The sequence below is a fragment of the Sinocyclocheilus grahami genome, unplaced genomic scaffold, assembly GCF_001515645.1.
Source record: "Sinocyclocheilus grahami isolate Dianchi unplaced genomic scaffold, SAMN03320097.WGS_v1.1 scaffold803.1, whole genome shotgun sequence".
In the NCBI taxonomy this organism is placed as follows: Eukaryota; Metazoa; Chordata; class Actinopteri; order Cypriniformes; family Cyprinidae; genus Sinocyclocheilus; species Sinocyclocheilus grahami.
The window spans coordinates 539,861-567,489 of record NW_015505982.1 but is presented as its reverse complement, the minus strand read 5'-3'; the positions used below and the strand labels follow the sequence as shown (position 1 = coordinate 567,489).

At 38.8% G+C, this 27,629-nt stretch overlaps 1 pseudogene; it reads right to left on the bottom strand.

The window, feature by feature from the left end:
• Positions 1-1,553: 1,553 nt before the first annotated feature.
• On the bottom strand, positions 1,554-3,395 carry LOC107562044 (GTP-binding protein Rhes pseudogene; annotated as a pseudogene).
• Between the last annotated feature and the right edge of the window lie 24,234 nt (positions 3,396-27,629).

The following is a 27,629-nucleotide window of genomic DNA, read 5'->3' as shown; positions in this document are numbered from 1 at the left end:
CCGGCTGGCGCTACACTGAGCACCAGAACAACCAGACGAACGTACAGCTTTTCTCTCAGGCAGTATAGTCTTAACAATTAAAACACTCTCGGTTTATATTTTATGGCCATTATTATAGAGAATACTTAATGTGGTAACCCAGATGTTTCTTTCAGTGCTGTTATGCAGCAGATATTTCATGGCAAAGTTGCATGATCCTGTTGCAGTTATATGCTGCACAGGCAACATGCATACAATCGGTCCTACATTTTACAGTCAATAGGTCATTAACAGTGACTGTTTTAGGAACTAGTTGACATCCTGTTGTGTGTATAAGGAACAATGAGCCTTTGTTATACATGACACACATTTCCCCGTTGCTTTGTCACTGTATTCCCTGCACATTATAGCAATGTGAAGTGAGAAGCTTCAAGTCAGCCGATGTGCCACAAGATGGCAATATTTGACAATTCCTGTTGGATCCTCACTGCATATACATGCGATCATGCAATTTGAGCTGTGGCAGCCACTTGATTTTTGATTGCTCCTTGATTTTAGGACTGATACAATTTGATAATTGAGATCTGGACACAATTTGAGTGGACTGGATTTATTTCTCATGATCTTAAAAGCTTCTAATTAGCTATTTGGAAATGATTAGACAAATATAAAATATATGAATGCATTTATATAGGTAATATTTAACTATTATTTATTTTAAATAGATTAGTATTCTTTCAAAAGGTACACATTTACCTGTAAAGGGTGCATGGTGCCTTAAAGGTGCCCACCTAAAATGTACATATTTGTACTTTTTGAAGAGGTACCGCCCCCCGTACTACAATATTTGTTATTTCATTGGTTTGAAGTCTTTTAAGTAGTGCTGTCAAACGATTAATCGCATCCAAAATAAACATTTTTGTTTATTTAATATATTTGTGTGTTCTGTGTATATTTATTATGTATATATAAATACACACACATGCAGTATATGTTTTGAAAATATTTATGTATTTACATGTATATATTTATATTCATATAAATATATTTAATATATAAACATAACATATTTTTTTCTTAAGTATATAAATGCTTGTGTTTGTATTTATATTTACCTAATATATATATATATAGATAGATAGATGGATAGATAAATTAAAATTAATTATAGATATACGCAGGACACACACACATATTATGTAAACAAAAACCTTTATTTTGGATGCGATTAATCATGATTATTTGTTTGACAGCACTACTTTTAAGTCTTTTCTGAACTATTTGAAGCCATTACATATATATTAATTGTACACTCTAAAAAATGCTGGGTTGTTTCAACCCAACGTTGGGTCAAATATTGACTAACCCAACTTTTGGGTTAAAACTTTAATTAAAAAATGTAACCCAACAGTTGGGTTAGTCCATATTTGACCCAATGTTGGGTTGAAACAACCCAGCATTTTTTAGAGTGTATCAAGATAATTGCTTACCTTTGAGGTGCCATTAGTTTCCTTTTTATTTTATTTTTCATTTACATGTTACAGCAAATCAAAAATGTACAAAATCCTCCAAAGAAATTGAGTTACAAAGAAAAGAAAAAGACACCAGTGCATCATATGAGTTTTTGACAGAATAAAAGTGCATGTGCACAGCGCCAAACATTTTGAAAAATGGACACGGTGACTTCAATACTTGGTGCAATGATTTGTAAGCCAAAGAATGTCATACAGTCAAATTTTAAATTATGGTAGAAAAACATTAATGCTACGGCATTACAATATTGCAATGTCAACGTTTTGACACATACATGATTGAATTTTGCAGTAGCTCTTTACACAGATCACACAACTGAACTTCAGGAACTCAAAACCACTGTCAAAGCATTAAAGAGATTATTTGCACACATGCAACAGTTCATTGTCCTTTGATCATTCTCCCCTTTGTCTGTAATCATTGTCCTTTTTCCTTCATCACTGCAGAGGATGCTGATTTTGGAGCAGATTAGGGGAAGTTTCGCTATGTACCAAAATCGTCTTTGCGTGCCTTCAAAGAGCTTTACACATCTTCACTTTGCTTCAACATTGGCGTTGAGAAGCAACTCAACCCTTTCCGTTCTTGATAATCTTTTTCTTGCGAGCATTAGGAGACAGAACAGCTGTTGGTCTTGTTCATGGGCGGCCGTAGACTCATGTCCTTGGGAAAGGTCTCTCTGCGATGGCGTAAAGCCGGGCTGAGACATCTGGGGAGGTTTGCTTGCTGGAGCAGCTCCTTGAACACCTCCATCACGTTTTCGTTTTCTTTAGCCGAGGCCTCCAGAAAACAGTTGTTCCAGTCCAGTTCCACCTTCACCAGAACGTCGTCCGCCGATACCCTTCGTTCTTGCATTCGGTCTTTTTTGTTGCCCACCACCACGATGGGCGTGAACTTGTCCTCCTTGACCTCCAGGATTTCCTCACGCAGTCTCTTGACGGCTTCTAGGGATTCGGGGTCGTCCACGGAGTAGACCAGGGCAAAAGCATCTCCATTCTGGATGGAGAGCTTCCGCATGGCTGGGAAGGAGTAGCTGCCGCTCGTGTCCATGATGTTAATGGTCACTTTGACTCCAGCCACCTCATACTCCTTGCTGTGGAGCTCCTCCACCGTGCGCCGATGCTTGGGGTCAAAGCTGTCTTGTAGGAAACGGTTAATCAGTGCTGTTTTCCCCACACCTGCGGCTCCCATGAACACCAAGCGCACTTCTGTCTTCTCCTTCACTTCCAGAGACATGATCCCAATCCCAAAGCCAAGATCTGCAGCTTCCAGTAAAGGCTTCAAACTTCTCGATCTCGTAGCTGTCTCGGAGCGTGTGAAATGTCAAACGGTAAGCCGTCGCAGCTGCATCTGTGATTTGTGTGTTCTCATGCCCTATTTATGGCCTTTCTCAATTGCAGGGATTCCATGCCCCTCTTCAGAGCTCAGCCAATCAGCTCGCAGCAGCACCTCCTTTTGTTAAACCACTGGCCAATCACAAGACACTATGCAGATGCGATACAAGCACTTGCTGTTGAAGGAGAGGTGATGTAGTGGAGAGCTGTCAGATGTGTTTTGTGCCTTGAATACGCCGGTTGCCGGGTGTTTTAGAATAAGATCTTGGATTCCCATTTTGCCAGTTTTTGTGTTTGCATGCGCAATGCAAAGTATTGACCAGCAATAGTTCATCTGATTTTCTGATACTGTATGGCAAATATGTGATTGATATTGTATATAAATTAATTGCAGCAGGTTTTGCCTGAGGTAACATAAACAGCAGCAGTCATTAAAACAATATGCTAATCTATACTGCACTACAATCAGTGAGCTGCATTGTTCAGGCATCACGGGTGTTTTTCTTCACATACTTGCTTTCAATAGACCTTGTTTTGTTGTTCTAGAGTGTATCCTTCAAGGAGAAGGCAATCTTCTTGAAGTGTACATTCTTTGCCCGTAGAGCATTTCAAATCTGTCATGTACAAGATTAGGTTTTGGATGCATGCTATGTTTTCGAATAAAAACCATATAATGATACTGAGACAGATTTCTCTTTTTTTTTTAAAAGGAGAATGCCAGTTGTTGGATTTAAGTGGGTGAGGTGCGTTTTTCCTGAAAATGTTTAAAAAAAAGCACACTGTTCAATTTCACAGTTAGACCACAAACCAGTGAAACCCTAATTTGAAAAGACATAGTTGGCATTAGAAATGTTAAGAGCAGCATATAACCCTTACCTGTGGTAATTTCACTGGTTTACTCTCCCCACCCCCAATACTGTGCGGCTCAGCTGCCGGTTCTTTCATGTGTCTCGGCCTCAGATGCTGGAATACCACCGAAAATCCTTTCATTAAGGCTCCATTCAGAGCATGTACTATCACATAATAAGCTCCATTGTGTTAAAATGGTCTATTTTCTCTATATTGTCCTACGCCATACTGCAGTTTCTCTCAGTTGTACTAATATTGGCTATAACACCGATGCAGACCAAAACACACATTCTTTACTTTTAAATTATGATTTATTTTTATTTTTGGAAAAAGAGAAAAAAGAAAATCTGTTGTCAGGAAATAAAAGACCTTGAAATAGTGATATAACAAAGCAATAAGTCTTGAAAGGCCATGCATTACAGTGATGTTTAAATAGTAGTGGTAAAATAAAGTAGCATTAATATACAGTATAATGTTTAATTATGTTAAATTAATATTTAAATTATTAATATTAATAATCAAAATATAATTCTCTATGACGCCGAACAACATATAAAGTGCATGATTTTTATTTATTATTATTATTATTATTTTTAAATGCATCTAATCTAATCAGAATTTACTTATATTAATGTATTACTCATTTAATCTCGGATGAACTGATCATTGACAAGAGTTTCTAATATATAAAGATTCTTTATGAGTCATGTAAAATATTTGTATTATTAAATATAAAGAGACAAAAGATGGTTTAATGATGCTTGGAAATAAGATTGTATAAGATCATTTAGTCTCAAAGCAGTAGATGCATTCAGATAATTCTTTTTTAACATCTCAGCGAGATCTCTGAAAGCCCTTCTGTTGAGTTTCCTCTCATGCCTGTTTCATTTTCTGTTCGAGTAGAGCCTATCTGTTCATGAAGCATATGTGTAATGGGGAAATTCACACATTTAAGTGATTATGCATATGAAATGTGCATGCTTGCACATCATTAGATGCTTTTAAAATAAACATGTAAATATGTTCTGGAGTTTGGATCTATAATGCAAATGAGTCTCAGTCTGAATAGAGGTGACTCTCAAAGGTTCAGGCAACAGCTGATGATGTTGTGAATAATGAAAGGGTTGCTTTAAGGGCTAAAGGTGAACAGCTCTTTCTCCCCTCACTGAAAAGTAATTTACTCATTAGATGAGTAAGGAAGAGACCTACAGAAGGATAATGTGCTGCACGGAGGGGGGTGTGTGTGTGTGTGTTTGTTTGTAGAGACTTAACATTTCTGTTTAAAGAATCCAAGAGTAATGCTGTTTCTGCCTTTTATTTATTATTATTGCTTTTTTTAAATAAGTGGATCAACATCATTGGACTTATTTGCAAACATAGCATGATTCATGAGATGCAAATAATTCTAACGTGGCTTCCCCCCCCCCTTTTTTTTAATAAGTCTGACCAATTAGAGCTGGAGAAATCGATCTAGTATAAATATCTTGAAATTCTGTAAATGAATCTCCTGAATGTCTAAAAATCATTGTTCACTATGTAAAATATTAAAATCTTGTTAAACATCATAAAGGCATATTTTTCACCAAATTATCACGATTTAACCATTTTATGCATGCACCACATTAATATGCACCAAAATATAAAATCTTTTCCTACTTGCTACTAAAACATTGTAATACATGGAACATTCTAATACATGGTAGATTGCTTAAACAGTTTGAATCAATTCACTGAAATGGAGAGTTCATTCAACATTTTTAAAAGTTTTTTCTTATGTTTAAAATCATTAAAGTTTTCATAAAAAAAGAGGTGTACCACAACTTGAAGGGCCTTTTACTTGCTTAAAATTCATTGCCTCAAATATGACTTTATGGGGTTAAAACATCTTTAACACTCTAAACAAGGAAGGATAACAAAACTAGTCTAATGACATGTTCTTCAGGAAATATTGGCAACATAAAAAGACAGCTGAAGTCATTGTGATATTGAGAATACTTAATTTTTGCTCACCAGGAAAATCATCATGAACATATCATGAACATTCAATATTGGTTGGTCCAAATGGGACTGCCTGGTTTCCCAAGTATCATGTTGTATTGTTATGTGATCATTTCGGTAACACTTTATTTTAAGGTGTCCTTGTTACACGTTAACAATAATATATGCATAATTACATGCAAGTATGAGCCAAATCCTAACCCTAACCATATAGTAAATACATGTAGTTAGTTAATATTAGTCAGTACTTAAATGTATAATTGCACTGTAACAAGGACACCTTAAAATAAAGTGTAACCATATTTTCTTTAAAGGGGTCATATGATGCGATTTAAAATTTTCCTTTCTCTTTGGAGTGTTACAAGCTCTTGGAGCATAAAGAAGATCTGTAAAGTTGCAAAGACTAAAGTCTCAAATCCAAAGAGACATTCTTTATAAAAGTTAAGAGTCAACCACGCCTACCTAAAACGTCTCGTTCTAACACGCCCCCACATGTCTACGTCATGATGTGGGAAGATTTGCATAACGCCGCCCAAATGTTCACGCAAAGAAAGAAGGCGTTTGATTCTCGCTGTAGTATTGTTGCTGCCGCCATGTTGTGGAGATACTGTGTGTTTCGTTGTGAAAGCGAAACTACTTTGTTTGGACTTCCAAAAGAGGACGATATCCGCTTCTTCATGCCTAGAGCTGATCCATGCTGGTCGCTGAAATACATCAACTTCACACTGTCGCCGGATCGGCTTTCACCGTGGATGAAGCGGAGTCCAGCCTAGGGTCGTCACATGTGGTTGCCGCAAGTCCGCCGGCCGCTCTTTCTTCGAATCTACCGGCCGTGCCATTCTCAAGCCCACCGGCCGTACCGTTCTCTAGCCCGTCGGCCGCCGCTCACTCTAGCCATCCGGCCTCTGCTCACTCAAGCCCGCCATGTGTGACGCTGTGTGTTTCGTTGTGAAAGTGAAACTACTTTGTTTGGCCTTCCAAAAGAGGACACGACTAGAAATCAGTGGTTAAGTTGTATTTACAACACTGTTCCAGAACAGTTCAACCCAAATATTCAGATGTGTCCAGCGCAATTTATGGAGAACTGTTTCCTGATCCTAGTAGAGTAGACTACAATGCCGGCTGTTCTGACTCACAGACTGCAAGTAACGATACGTTTTCATATTTAAAGGATTTGCGACTGATGATTCAAACGCAAGTTTTGTGCAGTGTAGAGTAGCGCTTGTTATTTGTCATTTCTCCGATCACAAATGCATGTTTACGCGGCACAATACAACGCAACGCGTAAAAAGACAAAAGACAAAAAGTCATTATAATCCGTAATTATGTCCCCACTGGATGCAACAAATGCCTCACATGCATCACAGTATGGTAGGGGCGTAACATTTCCGGCACACGCTTGAGATATTCGGCCAATCACAACGCACTGGATAGCTGGCCAATCACAGCACACCTCACTTTTCAGACCGATGAGCTTTGTAAAAATCGACGTGTTTCAGAAAGGCGGGGCATAGAGGAGAAACAATAATGTACAGTATGTGGAAAATAATAATAATAATAAACACATTTCATTACACCAAATACACACAAAAAAAAATCTTTTTAACAACATCATATGACCCCTTTAATACATTTCATACATAAATGAACCATGCAGAAGACACAATGTTTTTTTTCTTTTAGCATACAGGGTTAAATGTGAGTAGTTTCATGTTTCAAAGCTTGTTTGTTGCCTGGATAAGATTCTTCAAAATATCCTATTCCTGTTCCACATCTTTTATATATACCAGTGCTGACTGTGGATGTAGCTGAAAGACCCGCTTCAGCTGAAATGACACATCTGACCCAGACGTATCTCTGTGATGTGTCACCCACTTGCGTCTGCATTTTATTACCCAGTTGACAATCATAGAGCAGTAGCGAAGAGTGTTTCAATGTGCAGCAGTAGCCAATTCAGCTCAATGGCACACTTATTCTGAATGTTCATATAGTGGGTCAAGAGCACAACAGTGCCCATCAGTATGTTTTTTTTTGCAAGCTGTGACATCGACATAAAACAGGAACAAAACTTTATTGACCTAAATTTACTACGGCTAACAAATGAATGAATGAAGCATGTTGATGGGTATCCTCTTGCTCTCGCTCTTGTTGATGTCCGGGTGCAAGTGCCCATAAAAGGAATTCCGCCCTTTATGACGTCATACAGGGCCAAGAATGCATGAAATAGACCTCCCATTAAGAAAAAAAACCTTAAAGGAGTAAACAAGACTATTCAGCATCGTTATTCCAGTTTTCAGAGTCTCATGATCCTTCAGAAATCATTCCGATTTGCTGTTCAAGTAACATTTCTGATTATTGTCAATGTAACAATCTGTAGCACTTTAGTATAGGTACCAATTCTCGCTATTAACTAACTGCTTATTAGCATGCCTATTAGCCTATAAACATATTGGCTGGTTATTAGTACTTATAAAATATATAAAAATATATTAAAACAAGTTAGCAGCATGTTCAGTCAAACCTTTTAGCAATGTGCTGGAACATAACATTTTAATAACATCTTAAAACGGCAAGCTTTTCAACGTTATTTCAGACTTTCAAGCAAGGCTTTAAGCCAACATCAAAGTTTGTTTACAAACCTCTCGCATCTAGTTAAAAATGTATTTCTGTAAATAATAGGAATTGATCTACACTCTTAAAAATAAAGGTGCTTCCCGATGCCATAGAAGAACCTTTTTGTCTAAATGGTTCCATAAAGAACTTTTAACATCTGAAGAACCTTTCTGTTTCACAAAAGGTTCTTTGTGGCGAAAGAAGGTTCTTCAGATTATAAAAAGGTAAGAAAGAGATGGTTCTTTAAAGAACCTTTGACTAAAGGGTTCTTTGTGGAACCAAAAAGAGTTCTTCTATGGCATCGCTTGAAGAACCTTTTGAAGCACCTTTATTTTTAAGAGTGTAGGCTTTGCAGTCAAGGGTTTTGTTGCCTTAAACACAGAACTGCTATATGAACAATAACAATATTAGAAAAAAAGGTACAAAGCTGTCACTGGAGCAAGACCCTAAGGTATGAAAGGTACATATTTGTATTATTACCTTAAAAGTACATATTATTAAGTACATATATATATATATATTGTATGAGACTGGACCTAACTTCACTAATAGGTGGCAGGCTCTTGAGGGACTCTAAAGTCCCTGAACTCTAAAATAAGTGCCCTCAGGACCGCACATATCAGCAAACCATGCAACTGTGGGTGCAGAGAAGCAGATCACACTGACGATTATTTGTGGTAATGAGAACACTGTGTGCATCATCGTTCTAACTGTGATGAAGCAGTTCATCTTCTGCCTCATGGCCTGAAACACTCAAAGACGAGAGGCTCGTTTTCTGGGTCCGTCGGGCCGCTCCGCCAGCCAGGCACTGACCCATATGACTCATCCAAAATGTTAACGTGAGTACTCTTTTATTTGCACACGAGAACTTCCTTACCGATGACCTAGTTTCAGAAGCTCTGAAGGCATGCGGTCTAATTGGATTTGTATCATTCAGGAGACTTTTGGTCTGAAACCACAAATGATAAGAAGGCTGCTGTGTTATGCGGACTTGAAAGACCTTCTATTGACGTCTCTGAGCCCGAAATAGAAGGGTAGAGGAAAGAGAGAGTTTGCCGACTCATTCTTTATGCAGGAGTAATAGGACTGCACTCAGACTTTTTTCACTTTTACTCTGGGCTCCTTTTGTTGTTTTCCTCAGGAAATCTAAAATTCTTTGCGAAGTATATCTTTCAAAGTGTTTCCCTTTGAAAAAATATAAGTAGAAATTAGTCTATATCTGGGTTGCAAACAGTAACATTTGTGCCCCATTTGCTTCCAAACGACTTACTGATATAATTGACTTTTTCAAACTTTTGGATAGATTTGAATGTATTGTAATAGGTAATGCAAAATGAAGTTTTAAATTAAATGTTTAAATGTTTATCATTATCTAGTTTGCATACGTACATATATATTATTTATGTTTTCACTGATCTCAATGTCTGTAGTTTTCTTTCTGTTTAACACAGTTGTGCTGTGACATGTCTCCTTTAAATATAATTTTTGATCAATAAAACTTCATGTTTTAAGGATAGGCTTCATCATGTTTAATGCATTGTTCAGCCAGAGAAGATTTTCTCATACACTTTGTATCTGTATTTTTTAAATGGTTTATCAGTATATTTCTCACAGTAAGTACAGTTCAGCAACATTGTGGAAAAGCCACATTAAAAAACAAGCTTAACCCAGGAGACCAGTTTAACCAAGACAATGAAAGTTGCTTGTTTACGCTGGATTTTGCTCCAAGTATTTGGCCATTTTGAATGCTTTGCCCTTTAACAGTGTCTGATCTTCTGAAGCAGAGACGGCTTTTGAGTTAAGTTTTATTCATTTCCATAATTCATACTGTGCTCTGAAAAAGAGTGATTCTAAACCAGCAAGCCTCAAAATGGCTCAAAAACAAGAAATGACAATTAAAATAAGCTAAAACCACTAATATCTTTCTAGTTTTACCAAAATATTTATATAAGTGTGACTCTAATTTAAGGTTACTTGGAGTCAAAAAGGTTGACCTTTGTTGAACAGATCCTCTGTTCTGAGCCATTTCAGTGCAAACACTAAGATTTATATTAAATATTGTCAAAAGGCTGAAAAATATTTAGGTGTACTTTATATTGTATTGTTTTGCCAATTCCCAAATGCTCAGAGACATAAGAGGCTTGAAAGTCCATAAAGTATAAACTTCAGAAAGCCCTCTAGAACGCTGACCTGGCTTACCTTCATGTTGTGTTCATTACCATAAACATTACCGTAAATTCAGTGGTAATGGAAGTGCCGTCTATAGGGTGTTTTTAATTCTATAAATCAGAACATTCCTTGCTTCCGGTTTCACCTCCTATATGAGGACATGAGGGTGAATGAATTCCAAGAAATGACTTTAATATTATTAACGGTTTGATTGCTAAACAATAAATTAGTTTATCTAAAGCCTTATACTTTATAATTATCCCATTATTTAAAATTCATTAGCTGGAATGACTGTGTCATGGAGAGGTCAAGCCATCCTACTCAAGAGTTGATGGTAGCTATTCGGTTTGGGTCATTTATGCCTCGAGAGCCGAGGATGTCATACCAAATGCTTCTTATTTCATCAAATGACATAAACAGGTTTTGACATCCAAGAACCGTTTATTAGAAAAAATACTCCCCTGGCATGTTTCACTGCCATACGAGCCTATATAGTGACTATAAAAACCATATGTCCTCTGGAGTTCATTATGGAAATATAATCAGACGCATAACCTTCCTTCTTTGACAGGTTGGTATAAGAAAACCATTGGGAAATTTCACTTTTTACTTCTCATCGCATCTCATAAACCCTCTTGAGAACAATTTATATTTTGCTTAAAGAAAACCAAGCCTATATTTAGCACTATAAACATTCTTTGCTTTGTGGCATCGTTTTTCATTGGATTTTGGAGTGAAATGTGAATTGAATATATGTGTACGAGTACTGCATTTGATTATAGTAATGTGTAATTTGTATAGCTGAACATGCGATATGGTTTTATAAAATGACACAAAACCTGGAGATGTGTATTGTGAAACATTCTTGGGAGAACTTGGGTATGATTCATGTTCGCTTATATGAATCACCATATTGACAGTAATGTACGATTCAGACTTGAATTTCATGTCTATGATTAAAATCGTACTGCATTTCTACCCAGTTGTCCTTCAGATTGTATTTTAAGACTCACACCACGGGGCATTGGCATTGTCAAATGAGATTGCGCTGTGTGACAAGCTCCTAAGGGCCCTTTTCTCTGCATGGACACAATTTGTTATTGATCTGTTTCTGATTCCATGCAATGTGCAACACTATGAACAACACGTACACTTTGCTTCAGAATTGTAAGACTGAACTAAAAAAAACCTGGATTAAGCTGTTAGGGCTTATCAGTAAATGATACAGAGATACCTTCTAAAATTAGTTATAAACATTATATATAGCATATATAAGACTTTTGGTCCTGCCTCGTGAATTTTAAGTGACACCCTGTGCTTACCTCATTGTTATGTCAACAGATGGTGATCAAGTCCGATTACTCCAGGGTTTGTTGGAGTTGAATATCATACCAGATTGCTCAAACATTTCATGACCCGACAACCATGACTGAACATGTTCGGTCGGTAAAAACAAACACCAACAAATGGCAACAGAGTTAGCACACAGATCTTACCAAACCCAACAACCGCTGCTGTTTGTTGGTGTATTTGAATTAGCCTTTAGAAGAAAAGGTCTGCCATTTGCAGGGTATAAAGTGTGCTTGGTGGCATTTAATCTATTCACAGACCTCGCTAGAAACCTTTCAAAATCTTCTAATCTCAGCATATCTAAATGTTTGCTCAGGTATCAGGGTCTTGTCTGTAGCGTAACTGATAAATTCACAATTGATGTTGCATCCTTGTAGTGTTTCACTGATTCTTCAAGAGTTGCATTTCTATTACTACAAACCCAATTCCAAAAAAGTTGGGACACTGTACAAATTGTGAATAAAGACAGAATGCAATGATGTGGAAGTTTCAAAATTTCAATATTTTATTCAGAATACAACATAGATGACATATCAAATGTTTAAACTGAGAAAATGTATCATTTTAAGGAAAAAATAAGTTGATTTTAAATTTCATGGCATCAACACATCTCAAAAAAGTTGGGACGTTGTTGTGGCATCCCCATTCTATTGTGAATAAAATATAAGTTTATGAGATTTGTAAATTATTCCATTCCTTTTTTACTCACAATTTGTACAGTGTCCCAACTTTTTTGGAATTGGGTTTGTATTTTGTGCTCAGAAATCACTTTGGAAAAGAATCAGCAGAGCAAATAAATGTAATCAGTTGTGCGTTTCCCAAACAAAGACATACATCGCTGCTTATCTACCACAGTATGATGCATTGTTGGAGAAATTATCTAACTGTTTCTTTGTCTCACATTCTTCATTCATATGGAAGGCAGACGGGGCCAAAAGTTTTTAAAAAGGATGTGCAAAATTTGACTGTGTCAACACGCTATGTTCGACTGCGTTAACATGGTAGTTTTGAACATGTTTTTTTTGTATGTGTAGACAAACATTCTGGCCACATTAAGGCAGTTTCGGTGTCTTAACTGAATCGGTGCCTTAACTAAATCAGTCTTTTTTGCAGTGTTTCTTTAGTATGTTTAAAGATGCACAGTTTTAGCCTGTAAATACGATGAATTTTAACATTTCTCAATGCGCACATTCTGGTCGTGTTCGAATGTGTAATACTTTTTAAAGTAGATTTACCGCTAGATTTAAACACATACTAATACTTCATTAAGTTTATTTCTGCATTGCTTTACTGATATCTACTGTGCTAGAGTAAATTAATTAATGTTGCAATGTAAATTAAGACTTTTCTACATAAAAAAGAAAGCTGAACTGTCGCTGAACAGCAACTAAAAAGGACATGAAAACCATAACCTAAAACTGACATCACACACACCCGATGCATTATCCGTCATGAGCAAACTTAGCATCTGATGTTTGCATACGTGCATACCATGGCAACCTTCATGAATAAACATGTCTGATGCTTGTACAGGTGCATCTCAAAAAATTAGAATATCGTGAAAAAGTAACTTTTTTTTGTAACTTAAGTGAAACTTTTATATATTCTAGATTCATTACATGTAAAGTAAAACATTTTGTTTTTTTGATGATTAGAGCTTACAGGTCATGAAAGTCAAAAATCTAGTAACTCCAAATATTAGAATATTTCCTAAGATCAATAAAAAAAGATTTGTAAAACAGAAAAGTTCAAGTTCTTTAAAGTATGTTCATTTCTACACTCAATACTTGGTCGGAGCTCCTTTAGCACAAATGACAGCATCAGTGAGGTGTGGCATGAAGCGATCAGCCTGTGGCACTGTTGAGCGTTCACTCGTCTGTATTGTTGGATCAACTGTTTCTCATCTTTCTCTTGAAAATATCCCATAGATTCCATATGGGGTTCAGGTCAGGCATTTTGACTGGCCAATCAAGCACAGTAATATCATGGTCAGCAAACCACTTGGAAGTGGTTTTGACACTGTGGGCAGGTGCTAAGTCCTGCTGGAAAAGGAAATCAGCATCTCCATAAAGCTTGTCAGCAGATGAAAGCATAAAGTGCTCCAAAATCTCACTGCATTGACTTTGGACTTGATAAAACACCAGCCGACGAACAGCCTGACCAACACCAGCAGACGTCACGGCACCCCAAATCATCACTGACTTCAGAAACTTCACACTGGACTTCAAGCTGCTTGGATTCTGTGCCTCTCCAGTCTTCCTCCAGACTCCAGACCTTGATTTCCAAATGAAATGCAAAATTCTTGGGACCACTGAGCAACAGTCCAGTTCTTTTTCTCCTTAGCCCCAGTTAAGATGCTTCTGACATTGTTTCTGTTTCAGAAGTGGCTTAGTAGCCCTTTTCCTGAAGACGTCTGAGCATGGTGACTCTTGATGCACTGACTCCAGCTTCAGTCCACTCCTTGTGAAGCTTTTCCCAAGTGTTTGAATCGGCTTTGCTTGACAGTATTCTCAAGCTTGCGGTCATCCCTGTTGCTTGTGCACCCTTTCCTAACCAATCTCTTCCTTCCAGTCAACTTTGCATTTAATATGCTTTGATACAGCACTCTGTGAACAGCCACCCCTTTCAGTAATGACCTTCTGTGACTTACCCTCTTTGTGGAGGGTGTCAATAATTGTCTTCTGGACCATTGCCAAGTCAGCAGTCTTCCCCATTATTGTGGTTTCAAAGAACAGGAGATACCTGGAATTTATACTGTAGGGATGGTCATTTAATGAAACTCTAATGTAAATATTCTAATATTTTGAGAGACTGGATTTTTGACTTTCATGAGCTGTAAGCTCCAATCATCAAAATAAAAAAAAATAAAAACATTTGAAATGTTTTAATTTACATGTTATGAATCTAGAATATTTGAAAGTTTCACTTTTTGAAATAAGTTACAAAAAACAGGACAGAAAATAGCTTATTACTTCTAAATTATGATGTTTTTGACATAAAAAATCTTGATAACATTATAAGTGGACCTCAGAGCAGTAGAACAAAAAGCAGTTCATGACCCCTTTAACAAACTAAAAGACGTAGAATGATATTTGTATATGTATGGAATTAAAAATGTAGATTGTCCTGCACGTTAGCTTGCTTATTTTACTCAAGAGCAAGATATATTTAAGTCCATTTATTACACGGCTCTGCGGGAATACTCTATTCTGATTGGTCAGTCACCAAATTCCGAGGTATGTCATTCCCCAATAACAACCTGTAAAAACTAATAACACAGGCTCATCCGGGTAACTGCAGTCAGCGCTATTCACTTGCTGGGAAAAATGTTTCTTCGTGGAAGCTTTGCGTTTGGGTGGCTAATAAAATATTAAAACTTAAATCAATATTCTCTGTACACATATTTAATTATGTCATCCCGGTATTGCGGACTCACTCTCTCATATTTCGCGTTGGGCTGCTGATAAGCCTGTTAGGCTTTTTTTCTGCAATAACAACCAGCTGGACATACATTATCCCTTACATATCATACTAACAATAAACTATGCTTCTAACCACAGGTTGAGAGCTGTAGATCCATCCATATTTTTGCGATATTCTTTGCAAATGTTCGTTTCAACTATGGATTCAGGAACCACCAAATTGTTGAACGATGTTGGTAACAACAACTGTTGGCAAGTGATGCTTTTGGGAAACACACTCCTGATTGGGATATTAATGTAAATGTTAAATTCACACACTCAGTCACTTGATATTCTGTGAGAGTCTCGCTTCATGAATCAAACATGAGTTTGAAAGTACCAGGCTCTCTGAAATGGTAGATAGTGGTTTTGTGTTGAGGATTGAATCGGCCTTTGTGGATCATCACAAACCTGGTCTCGTCAGCTTGGCTGTAATCATGAAAGGCTTAGAGACAGCAGGGCTGCTATTAGTAGTGCAGCTATGGCAAGGTTTAAGTACATAGCCTGTAGATGTATGGATTAGCACAGCTGAATGCTACAGGAATAGCAACCAACCCTGTGGATGGATTTGATTTTGAAACGAGTATACAACACTGCACTGTAAATCTGCCAGTGTTATCTCCTTCTTCCCCACATGAATAATCATGAGATGTTATTACACTACCTTTGGCAGCAGAGATATCTGCTACAATGTTGGCTTTGAATCTTGACTTTCACAGGCTGTCCTTCACTGCCAGCTTTCTCCATGTTGTTTATCCTGGATATTTCAGAGCAACCTTTCCCTCTGGAGGTCAAACAGCAATGTATGTCTCACATCTGGTGGTGTACTCAGGGAAATGTGCTGAATAATCCAGTGAATATTACTGTGTGTATAATAGAATTTCATATAAAAGAAGTGCAGCTTTAGAAGATTGTGTTTCAGGCATGGTTAAATCATCTGTTCTAGGGTTTCATTTGAATATGCTTTCTCAGCTGTACATAACACATTTCAACAGTGTTGGGATAGTTACTCAAAGAATGTAATATATTACTCATTACTAGTTACTCCTTTCAAAAGTAATATAGTTACTTTACTTATTACTTTCTGGCAACAGTAATTAGTTACACTACTAGTTACATTACTTTTTCTTCACGCCCCACAGAAGTTGTAACCATGTATCTTCCACATAAAATTATTCTAGAATGTTACTAACAACATATTTCTGCCTCATCATAATATCACCATATTCCAAGCTTTCCTGCTGCACTGGGGACATCACATGCATGTGCGAGTCATGAAAATTATGAAAATAAATCTAGGAATTATTTGATTGTTGGATTTTAAATCAGCGGGGTCGAGGCATCAAAAGTAACTAAGCGGTTTTATGAATGGTAACTGTAATATTATTACTTAAATCTTATTAGTAATTAGTTACATTACTAGTTACTTCAAAAAGTAATATTATTACAGCAACTAAGTTACTAGTAACTAGTTACTGCCCAACACTGCATTTCAATGACTCATAATGTGTCTTTTTTAGGATATAAAGTATATGCTGCAAGTAAATGCTAAAATAAATGTATTACAAAATTAATAAACTAAATATTTCATTAAGTATACTTAATGGAAGTGTACATTTCCAGTATATGAACTATTGCAAACCATACATTCAATGAATGCTCATTCATATGAATGCGCTTGTTTGAAATCAACATAAAACACATATTTTGGACATATTTCTGAGTAAAACTGTTATTGAGTGAGAATCAATGTAGGACATGACTTGATTTTTTATTTTTTTTTCTCATTTGGGATTGATTGGCCATTCATACTAGAATGAAGTCAGTTAGAGAGGTGCTAAACATGGCTTGTTGGTGACTTCATTTGTTTCAGAGGTGGAGTAAGTTATTAGATTTTGATGAATGATTGCAACTTATTGATTTATTTTTTAGAAAAGCCTGCACTGACGAATCACATACAGTAAGATCAGGAACGAACATCAAAAGCAGTGTGGATTTTGATTTCTGAGTGTAATTTTTTAAAGCAGATCCTCGTTCCCTACTATGCACATTTTAGTAGTACTTATAGTACTACTGTGGCTTAGATTACCTCTTACTAAAAAGGAAATATTGTTTTGACAGGAAGAGCATTATGTTACTCAGGTGTGCCAATTATGCTCTGTGCTTTCTTTGATTTGGGTTAGAGGTGAGTCCAATGATCCAGTTTCAGTGAACTGCCCTATTTGACCTCTATCTGCCTTAATGGCGTTGTTTAGTTCCCTCTCTATGGTGACCCTTGAGGATACATAAAAAAATAAGGCAAATGCAAGTAACAACACAACACTAAACACATGGAATACAATCAAAGTGTCATTCTGAGGAGTTCTTTTTACTGTGATGATTTGTATAATTTCATTACAGGATGTGCAAGAAATCATTTCCCCTCCTCACGCTCAAACTATCAGGGCAGTATCTGCCACAGACACTAGAGGTTTGCCATATTTTTATTTTGTATAACCCATTAAACCGGTAGATTTTAAGTAACATTTTATCCATTTGCTTTCGCAGTGCACACGAGTAAGTCAAATTTATCAAATAATATCACCATGTCAAGTTGCTTTGTGTGTTCTGTTTAGCTTTCTTTTATTTATTCCTTTACATTAAAATTGAAAATGGAAGACTGGAAAGATTCACTGGCTTTATTATACACTTCCTTCAGGACCTACAGAGATTATAAACAAAACAAGATCCCTCAAAAACAAGAAAAATGTTTAGGGATAACCTTCCAATAAGCAAAAAGAGCAATCGAGAGGAAGATAACCAACTATAACAGCTTTCCAACACAAACAGCTGGATATAATTTCTTTAACATTGTGCACAATTGCAATATAGATTGACTCACATTATACAGTACAGTCAGTTAGTCATTTGTATTGCTTTTAATTATAATATCAAGGTATTATTCAAGTCCTTATACATTATCAAATTAAAAGTATTTTTAATTTTTGCATTTATGTACATTAAATTAAAACTTCACATTCAACATCAAAAACTGACCCTGTCTCATTTCTTAAAGGATTTTCCTCCATGTTTCAACCACCGGACTTAAAGCAGCACTATGTAACTTTTTCTGTGATCAAAATTTGCTAAATGTATATAATGAGCGAGTACATCATGAATTCATCTTCCAAACCGCATTTTTGTCTTAATAATAATAATAATATGTTTAATTTATATAGCGCCTTTCCCAAGCTCAAGGACGCTCTACAAGGTACACCAAAGCAGCAAATATTGATTACAAAGAAACAATTTCATTGGACATTTGCCCAATTCAGTTACAAATAATGCAGTTGCATATAACACAGATTATGTAGTAAAGACAGAAATAGAAAACAAAACAGACAAATAGACAATGTAAATTAGTGATAGTGTTGATTAAACAAATAAGTTTTAAGCTTTGATTTGAATTCACTGAAAGAGGTGACTGTTCTGAGTGCCAGGGGAAGTGAATTCCAAAGTTTGGGTGCAGTAACAGAGAAGGACCTGCCGCCCATTGAAGATAGGCGGAATCTAGGTACACAAAGAAGTTCAGAATTAGAAGACCGGAGTGCGCAAGAAGGTATATAAGAAGAAAGTAGGTTGGAAAGATAGGAGGGAGCAAGAACTTTGAGTGCCTTAAAGGTGAGCAGAAGAATTTTGTATTGGACACGAATAGATACAGGCAACCAGTGAAGATTAAATAGAATAGGGGTGATGTGAGCAGATTATTTTGTGGAAGTTAATAATCGGGCAGCAGAAAGATAAGGATGCCATCGAATGGGTAGAATCTGGTTGACAAGCAGTATATATCTGGATGTCATCGGCATAACAGTGGTAGTTAAAACCATGACGACTAATTATTTGGCCAAGAGGCTGAATGTAGAGGATGAATAATAATGGTCCGAGAACTGAGCCCTGGGGAACACCCTGTTTGAGCAAGACAGTGGGAGATTTGGAATTGTGCAGTGAGATGAAGTATTGCCTATCTGTGAGATATGAGGAGAACCAGGATAATGCAAAACCTGAGATGCCAACCTTTGCAAGGCGAGATAATATCTCATGACAAACAGTATCAAAAGCTGAGCTGAGGTCAAGTAATAAAATAATTGATGAACTGCCTGAATCTCCAGAAAGTAATAGATCATTGACAACCTTCACTAGAGCAGTTTCCGTACTGTGCCGTGAGCGAAAAAAAACCAGACTGAAAAATATCAAAGAGATTGTTGCAAGCTAGTAATGACTGCAGCTGAGAGGCAACAGTCTTTTCCATGATTTTAGATACAAATGGCAGGTTCGAGATTGGACGGTAGTTGAATAGATTTACAGGATCCAGATTCGTTTTTTTAAGAATAGGAGTAACAGCAGCAGTCTTAAGAAAAGATAGGAACAGCGGAAGAAATGAAAGACATGTTGATGAGGTGTGAGATTGGGGCAGAAATAACAGGGATGCAGTGTTTCAGGAGAAAAGTAGGTGCAGGGTCTAGTCGGCTTGAAGAGGAATTCGATTTCTGTATTAAATCAGCAATTAGAGATGGATTTGTCAAAGTAAAGGTAGCCAATGATTGGGTAGACTGAGTTTGCTCACAATTAGAAATAGTCAATTCCTCATCAAAAGTCCCACATAAAACATCTAACTTTCCCTGAAAGTGATGCAAAAAAGTACAACACAAATCTTCAGATTCCTGTTGGTTGATACTATGTTTTGGTGCCTGGATTAGTTTGTTTACCATGCTAAATAGTGCTTTAGGCCTATTTTTTGCTTTGTTAATGATGCTGGAGATATATGAAGAGCGGGCTGCATTCAAGGCAGTTTTGTAGTTCTTGATGTAATCAGAATAAACAAGATAATGGACAGTTAAACCCGTTTTCCTAAAAAGACGTTCAAGTAGTCTGCTTTTTGCTTTCATAGCACGAAGCTCTGCATTAAACCAAGGACAGGAGTGAGACATGGGAACAGACCTGGTCCTAATTGGAGCATACTCATCCAGGATGTTAGAAATAAGAGAATGGTACATATCATAAATCATAGATGGACAGGTAAAATGTAAAACTTCAGGAACAGCAGAGGAAGCAACAGAAGCAGAGAACGTACTGGTATCAACAGCATTTACATGACGATATGAAATAGTTATGTTATCAGTGCATTTGGCTGGACAGATTAATGTAAAATCAAAAATAATAAGCTTGTGGTCAGAGATAGGAACAGCCAGACCACTGACGGAGATATTATTCAAACCAAATGTACAGACCAGATCAAGTGTATGACCATGAGTGTGAGTTGGAAAGTTAATGTTCTGAATAAGATCGAAACAGTCCAGTACAGTCAATAGTTGAGTAGTATTAGAGCAGACAGTGTTGTGTTATAATCACCTAGTAAGATAACCTTGGTCGACACAGCACAGGCTAACGTTAGTAATTGACTGAGTTCTGAGAAGAATTCAGTTTGCTGCTTGGGTGGTCTATAAATCAATATAACTATGATGGGGCGTTTTAAACAAACCTTCATAAGCATAAACTGAAATGTCGTAGTATTATGAGAATCCAGTTGGGTAAGTTCTGTGGAGTCATGATAAATGACTGCAAGACCACCCCCTTTGCCAGTTGTACGAGGTTTAGACAGATATTGATATCCAGTCGGGGTAAGCAAATTTAGATGCAAATAGTCATCTGGTGATTGCCAAGCCTCGGTAAGAAATAACATATCCAGGTTATTGTCAATAATTAGTTTATTTATATAGAATTTATATAGGAACCTTTATCAGAAATGGAGCGACAATTAAGAAGAGCACAGTGTTTCTCCACAATGCTTCCATTGGAGGTAACGTTATCCATGGAGTCAATCCTAGTTGTGTTGACAAGTGTTCGCGGTGTTGGACAGTTCCTTTGAGAACGTTTCAGCTTACTCAGAGCCCTGTTGCTAGACCAGACGCACGGGATCACAGTAGACGATAGCTGATGAATACTGAAAGTCCTTCTAGACGAGCGATGTAAATAACGCGGGCGACGAATGATAGCAAGTGTATGGCAGTGTTCGTACGTCGCGGAGTCGAGACGCAGGTGCCCATTTTGAACCTTTAGCTCGCAGGGCGTATATCCAATTTCCATATAGGGGTTAGTTCCAATAGTGACCAAAAAATAATAATAATGAGCTATTGACATGTTGGCAATTACCATAGGAATGCCAGCCATCAGCAAAACCACGTTAGCCAGAACCACAATCATCGCAGCATCTACAAAAGTTCACTGAGAGGAAGGCTACCCGACCAGACAGTAAGCCAGTAGACCAACTGACAAGAAGAGTGTTAACTCACCTGACAGTCAGTCCAATAGATGGAGGACCGAAGAGGTAGAGGACTCGCAGTAAACCGACAACCAAGAAGTTCCCGGCGGCAACAAAGCATGCCATGTTGAATCAAGGTAGTAAAAAAAAACATACCACAGAGTAGTATCCAAGAAACCAGAGGAATTCACAGCAGATGAATTGTTTACATATTTACAAATGTTTCCATAACATTTATTTATTACATCTCACAATTCTGACATTTTTTTCTCGCAAATGCAAGTTTATAAAGAGAGAATGACGAGTTTTTTTTTGACTTATCAGAATTGTGAGATACAATCTCATAATTGAGAGAATGAAGTCAGAATTTTGAAATATAAACTCAAATTTACCTTATTTTATTCTTTTATTCCATGGCTCCATAGACTGCTACTTGAAAACCGTCATTTTCTGCCACCAGATAGGCTCCGCCCACAAAAAACTTCATCACTTTTTGGTCTATACTATCAATGCCCCATTTTCACAAGCTAATCAATTCCCAGTTGATACAGTAACAGTGTTGCCAAGTCTGTGGTCTTCTTGCGGAATTGGGCAACTTTAGTAAAACCCCCACCCCTGAGAATGCGATTTTGACAGACGTGGAACCCCAGAAAGGAGGTTTTGACCCCCCCATAACGTCAATTTGGAGTGATTTTGATTGCCATTTCCCCCCGGAACGTGATTGAACGTTCACTGAAATATTGTGCTACTTTTTTTTGTGTACCAATTGGGATGGTTTTGTTATGCAGAACTGGCAACCCTGTACAGTGAGGTCTATTACATTTATTTTTATCATTGGATATCCTGTTTTACTTGAAAATGCATCATGTTGCAGAATTATGTAACAATGAGTTTCAATGTTGACTTTTCATCCTGCTTCTTTTTTTTTCCATCTTTAGATATTTAGGGCAAGGCATGCATGCAAACACAAAACATTTCAATTATTTTTATTTTTTTGTTTAAATCACATTTCAAAAGAGCAGGTTTCATGAACTCTATATTACTGTTGTAAATAAAAACATTTGGCTCTCTGCTAACTATACTTAGCCAATAATTTGATGAAAGGTTAACAGTCAGCGTCCAATAGTGACTTGTTGAAAAATACATAATAGGTCAGTAAAATCTACATTTGTATTGCTCCCTTAAAACATGCTCTCACTATCGAACACAAATATACACACACCACGAGAATCTCACGTGCATACCATGGGGTTTAATGGCATCATAACAGACCCTTCCTTTGTAGGGCCAAATGTGTAAGATCTGCGTCACTGTCAACACAGCGTAGTCAACCATACTGACAGTGTGTTTGGGTTTGAGCGGCCTTGTGGTTATGATGTGTTTGCTGGTTTAATGTGCCGTATTAATGGGCTACAATGCCAGCAATGACGTTAACCACTAAACCCAGAGAGGGTCACACGACTAAGTTTAAAATCCGCATGGAAGCACTAAATGAACATAGTAAGGTGGCCTTGTCAGTTGAAGTGTATCAGCACAGATGTGTGCCGATCAATATGGGAGGGAAAAGTAAACCTCTTCACCCGACAGACAATGTTTGTTGCCTCATCTTGATAGAATGAAGAGGAAATATGTGAAGCAAACAAAGAGAAAGCTTTTTCATGATAAATTAATATTTAATAACATAGTGCCAAGTTCTAGACGTCGTGTCTGCTTCAGGGCAGCCAGAATAATTGGTTCTCATCGATTGTTTGATCAAAAAGGAAAACAGGGAAGTGCTCTGAATCAAAAGAATGTCATTCTCGGACAAGAACGGTGTGGATTCATCTGTTTAACCCTTTCTTGCAGGGCATATTCAGATTATCACCACAGTACCAAAGAAATATATGAAGATTATTGAAGATTATTGATTATTAGAGTGTTACACACTGAAAAGAAAATGATGAAAAAATGGCAATTACTCAATTTATTGCTTGCAAATTTCACAATGTGTTACAAAGAATGACATTTTGAAGTTCACTGAAATATTTTACTCCAGTAATTTTTGTTAAAATTATTTAACACTCCAGTTTATTATTATTATTATTATTATTATTTTAGTGTATTTAATTAAATATATTTGTCATATGTAAACTGTTTTTTTATATATATTTAAACAGAATGAGTGAATGAATAAATAACGTTTCTTTAGTATGACTATACAATTATAAATTGTATCAGTTTAAACCATTCAAGATTCAGCATTCAAAATTCAAGATTCTGAACTATTTCTGTCTTGAAGTAATTGTATAGTCCGAATTTCTTGCTTTCATTGAAGCACAACATGCTCTCTGGCTCATTCTTAAATCATGCTGGAGAACATGGATCTGAATGTCCATAAATGTGCAAATGAACCAGGCAAAGTTTTCAAATCATTTGTATGTGAGTGCCCATGTTCCTGAAAAGAATGATCAAGTGATATCCATCACCTCAGCCCCCACAATCCCTTGCACGGGTAATTGCTGTATTGCATTTGGGAGGTATTGTAGTGATGCTAGACGCTTCTATAAATGGAGGGAAAATGGACCAACCTGGATCAGAAAGGTCTGCAGAGAAAGGCATTTTTAATAGCACATTGTTGCCACTGAATTATGGGTCAGCAGGGCGCACGTTTGCTACATAAAAGCCCAGGAACAATTTGTCATTTTTGCTGCTGTAGTAGCTTGGATGGAAAAAATAATTCTGTAAATATTTATATTAGCTCTTGAATTTAATCTTCACAGTTATTTATTGTCTCTTATGTTACTCACTGTGCCATTTAAACTGAGCTTTTTAAATCTATAGCATTATATTTGATGCATATTTATTCATATTTATTTCATTTTTCATCAGAATGTAGGCACATTTGCATTTCCCCATTCACATTTTCATGGGAATTATATCAAATTCTACCTCATTTTTGCTTTTACTGAAATTGAAAGATGCTTTTACTGTTTGTTTAAAACATTCTATTTAGTTCAACTCCATTACACTATGATTCTCTCCATTCAAATTTAAAATGGTACTACTACTAATAATTATTCCTGAATTTTTTCAGGTATGTATGGCACCATTGATGCCACTTGCATTTAAATGTGTGTGTACTACTCCGAAAGCATCATGAGCCAAAAGGCTTTGTCAGGAAATCCACTGAGTCTCTTGAGATGTGCTGTGGGGTTTCTAAGAGCTTCGGCACAGATTTGGCTATGAATACAAATGACTTTTCAAATTCATACAGTAAGAATACAAACCACTTCAGTAGCCGAGTGTAATTGTACAGGGTCATGAGTAAATGCTAATGCAATATAGAAGAACAGAGAAAATCACTCTTGAGTGTGAGCTGACAATTAAAAGGACAATTAACAGAGCTTTATATCCCAATGGTCCAAGCTAGATTCATGCTCCTCATGAAAGATCAGAGGTTTGATTGGGACAGAAATCCTTATATCAAAGTATAATGCATTCGAAACAAACACTGCTCCCCATATTGAGTGCTTAGTATTTTTAGTGCAATTAAATTTTTTTGCTCATGTGAACTGTATTAAATTAAATTAAAATATATACCAATTCAAGTGCATTACACACTGAGCACACATCCATTCTTGTAGTCTCCATTGATTAATAGACAGGACTCATACATGGGCTTTTGTTTTATTTCCCAAGCCCAAACACTATTCTCATGAGTGTTCAATCAGGGCATCTTGCATTGTTGGCACCAAACGTGCTGTGAATCATACAGAGCTCATCCCCTGAACTTCTCACAATGCTTTTCAGCTGGTGTTTCCTCACAGAATAATTACAGATGCAAGCAGTGGTTTTAATGATGGGATTGTGAGGACAGACAGTCAAAGACAGTTCACCACCATCCTTAATGGGCTTTTGCATTGCCAGTGGTGTTGACTTTTACCACCTTATGCAATTGGGTAAACAGAGTATAATAGCCTTTCTATTTACACATGATCGATTTCAATATGAATACAGGCAATTTAACACCTGTGCGCGATGAGTGGCGCACCTGGAGCTCGTTCCCGCTGGCCTTAAAAGCCAGGAGAAGAGACGCCAGCGGGAGAGCACCCCAGAGCTCCAGGCAGCATTAACAATTGTTCTCCGTATTTCACAGACTCCGAAGGCACCCAGGGAGAGGGATCTGCACCACGGCACTTCACCCCACGAGCACCACTCTGAGACGGGCACTGAGCACCAGTCATCAAGGGCACGTGTGGGGGCGGCGCAACAGTTCTATCAATGGACCTATGATGAACGGCAGCCAGTGAGAGCGCAAGCCGCGCAACTGGCCCGGTTGACCCACCTGTGGCTTCTTGCGGGGTCTCCGACCCCGGACCAGGTGGCTGAGAAAGTACTCATTGACCGGCTGCTACGGGCCCTGCCCCGCCCGCTGAGGCGCCCGGTCAGTATGCGAAACCCCCAGGACGTCCACAGTCTGGTAGAGGCGGTCGAACTGGTGGTGGCAACGAACGCCCGCGAGGCAGGGGAGAGAGTGCTGCAGGGTGATGGAGCGGCGTCCGCTCGAAGGTGCACCAGGCAGCAGACCGGTGGTCCTCTACGGGGCGGATGAGCCAATACCCACGGAACCCCCAGCTCCGACGGCCCGGGCATGGGTGGCGGGGTGTTTCCTGCACCAGGACGGATGTCCCCCGGGCCCCAGCAGGATGGTACAACTGGATGGGAAGCCCGTCCAGGCCTTCTTGGACTCCGGCAGTTCAGTCACCCTCGTGCAACCGTCCCTGGTACGACCCAGGCCCGAGCAGAAATCCCAGTTGCCGCTGACGTGTGTGCACGGAGACACCCGCTGGGTAACGGCCCGGACGGTGCGGAGCCCGGGACCTGGGCCATCGAGGTGGGCATTGTGCCGGATCTCCCTGTACCTCTGCTCCTGGGACGGGATTGGCCGGGGTTCCAGAAGCTCCTCCTTGGATCCAGGATGCCACGCTGTACCGCCCGGAATGGGCCACGGCGACCCCGTCGGGGACCGCCCAGCCCCAGGCCGGTCTACCTAGCGACGGACAGCGAGAGGGAGGGTGAGTGTCAGCCTCCTAATCTGCCATCTGTCTACCTTGATGTGTTTTCCCAGGTCACGACCGGGGGCTCGTTTGGAAGGGAACAACGCGAGGACGACCGCCTACGGAACTGCTGGGATCAAGTGCGCCGCATTGATGAGGTAGACAGGCTCCCGGGGCCTCACCCCCTCCCTCATTTTGAAATATGCAATGGTCTGCTGTACTGTGTCGCCCACAGGCGAGGGGAGGACAAATTCCTCCTGGTAGTGCCTACCACCAAGACGGAGACGTTCATGGAGCTGGCCCACGGCCACCCAATAGCGGGACACCTAGGAGCCGACAAAACCGTCCAGATCACCCCCTTCGAACTGCTGTTTGGGAGACAGCCCAGGGGCCTTCTAGGCGTGGCTCGGGAAGCCTGGGAGAACCAGCCTGCCCCACTTCGTAGCCTCGTCGAGCACGTGCGGGAGATGCGGGAAAGGATAGCCTGGGTCATGCCGCTGGTGAAGAAACATCTGGTGACCGCCCAGTGCGCCCAGCAACGGCTGTACGACCGGCCCGTCCAGGCCCGGGAGTTCCAGCCTGGCAATCGAGTGGTGGTACTGGTCCCGACAGCTGCGTGCAAGTTTCTGGCGACCTGGCAGGGTCCCTACACCGTAGTGGAACGGATGGGATCAGTGACGTACCGGGTGCGGCAACCGGGCCACCGACGGACGGAGCAAATCTACCACGTCAACTTGCTCAAAAAGTGGGTTCCCCGGCCCGAGCAACTGGCCGCGCTAGCCCATACCGGACCCCCAGTAGTGGACATGGAACCGCAGCTGTCGGCGACCCAGAAGACGGAGCTTGAGGCCCTGGTCAGTCAGTTCCGGGATGTGTTCAGTGAGACCCCGGGCAGAACTACCGTCATAGAGCACGAGGTCCGCACACCACCCGGAGTCGTAGTCCGGCAGCGGCCCTACCGGATACCGGAAGCTCGCCGGCCGGCTATAGAGGAGGAAGTCAAGAAGATGCT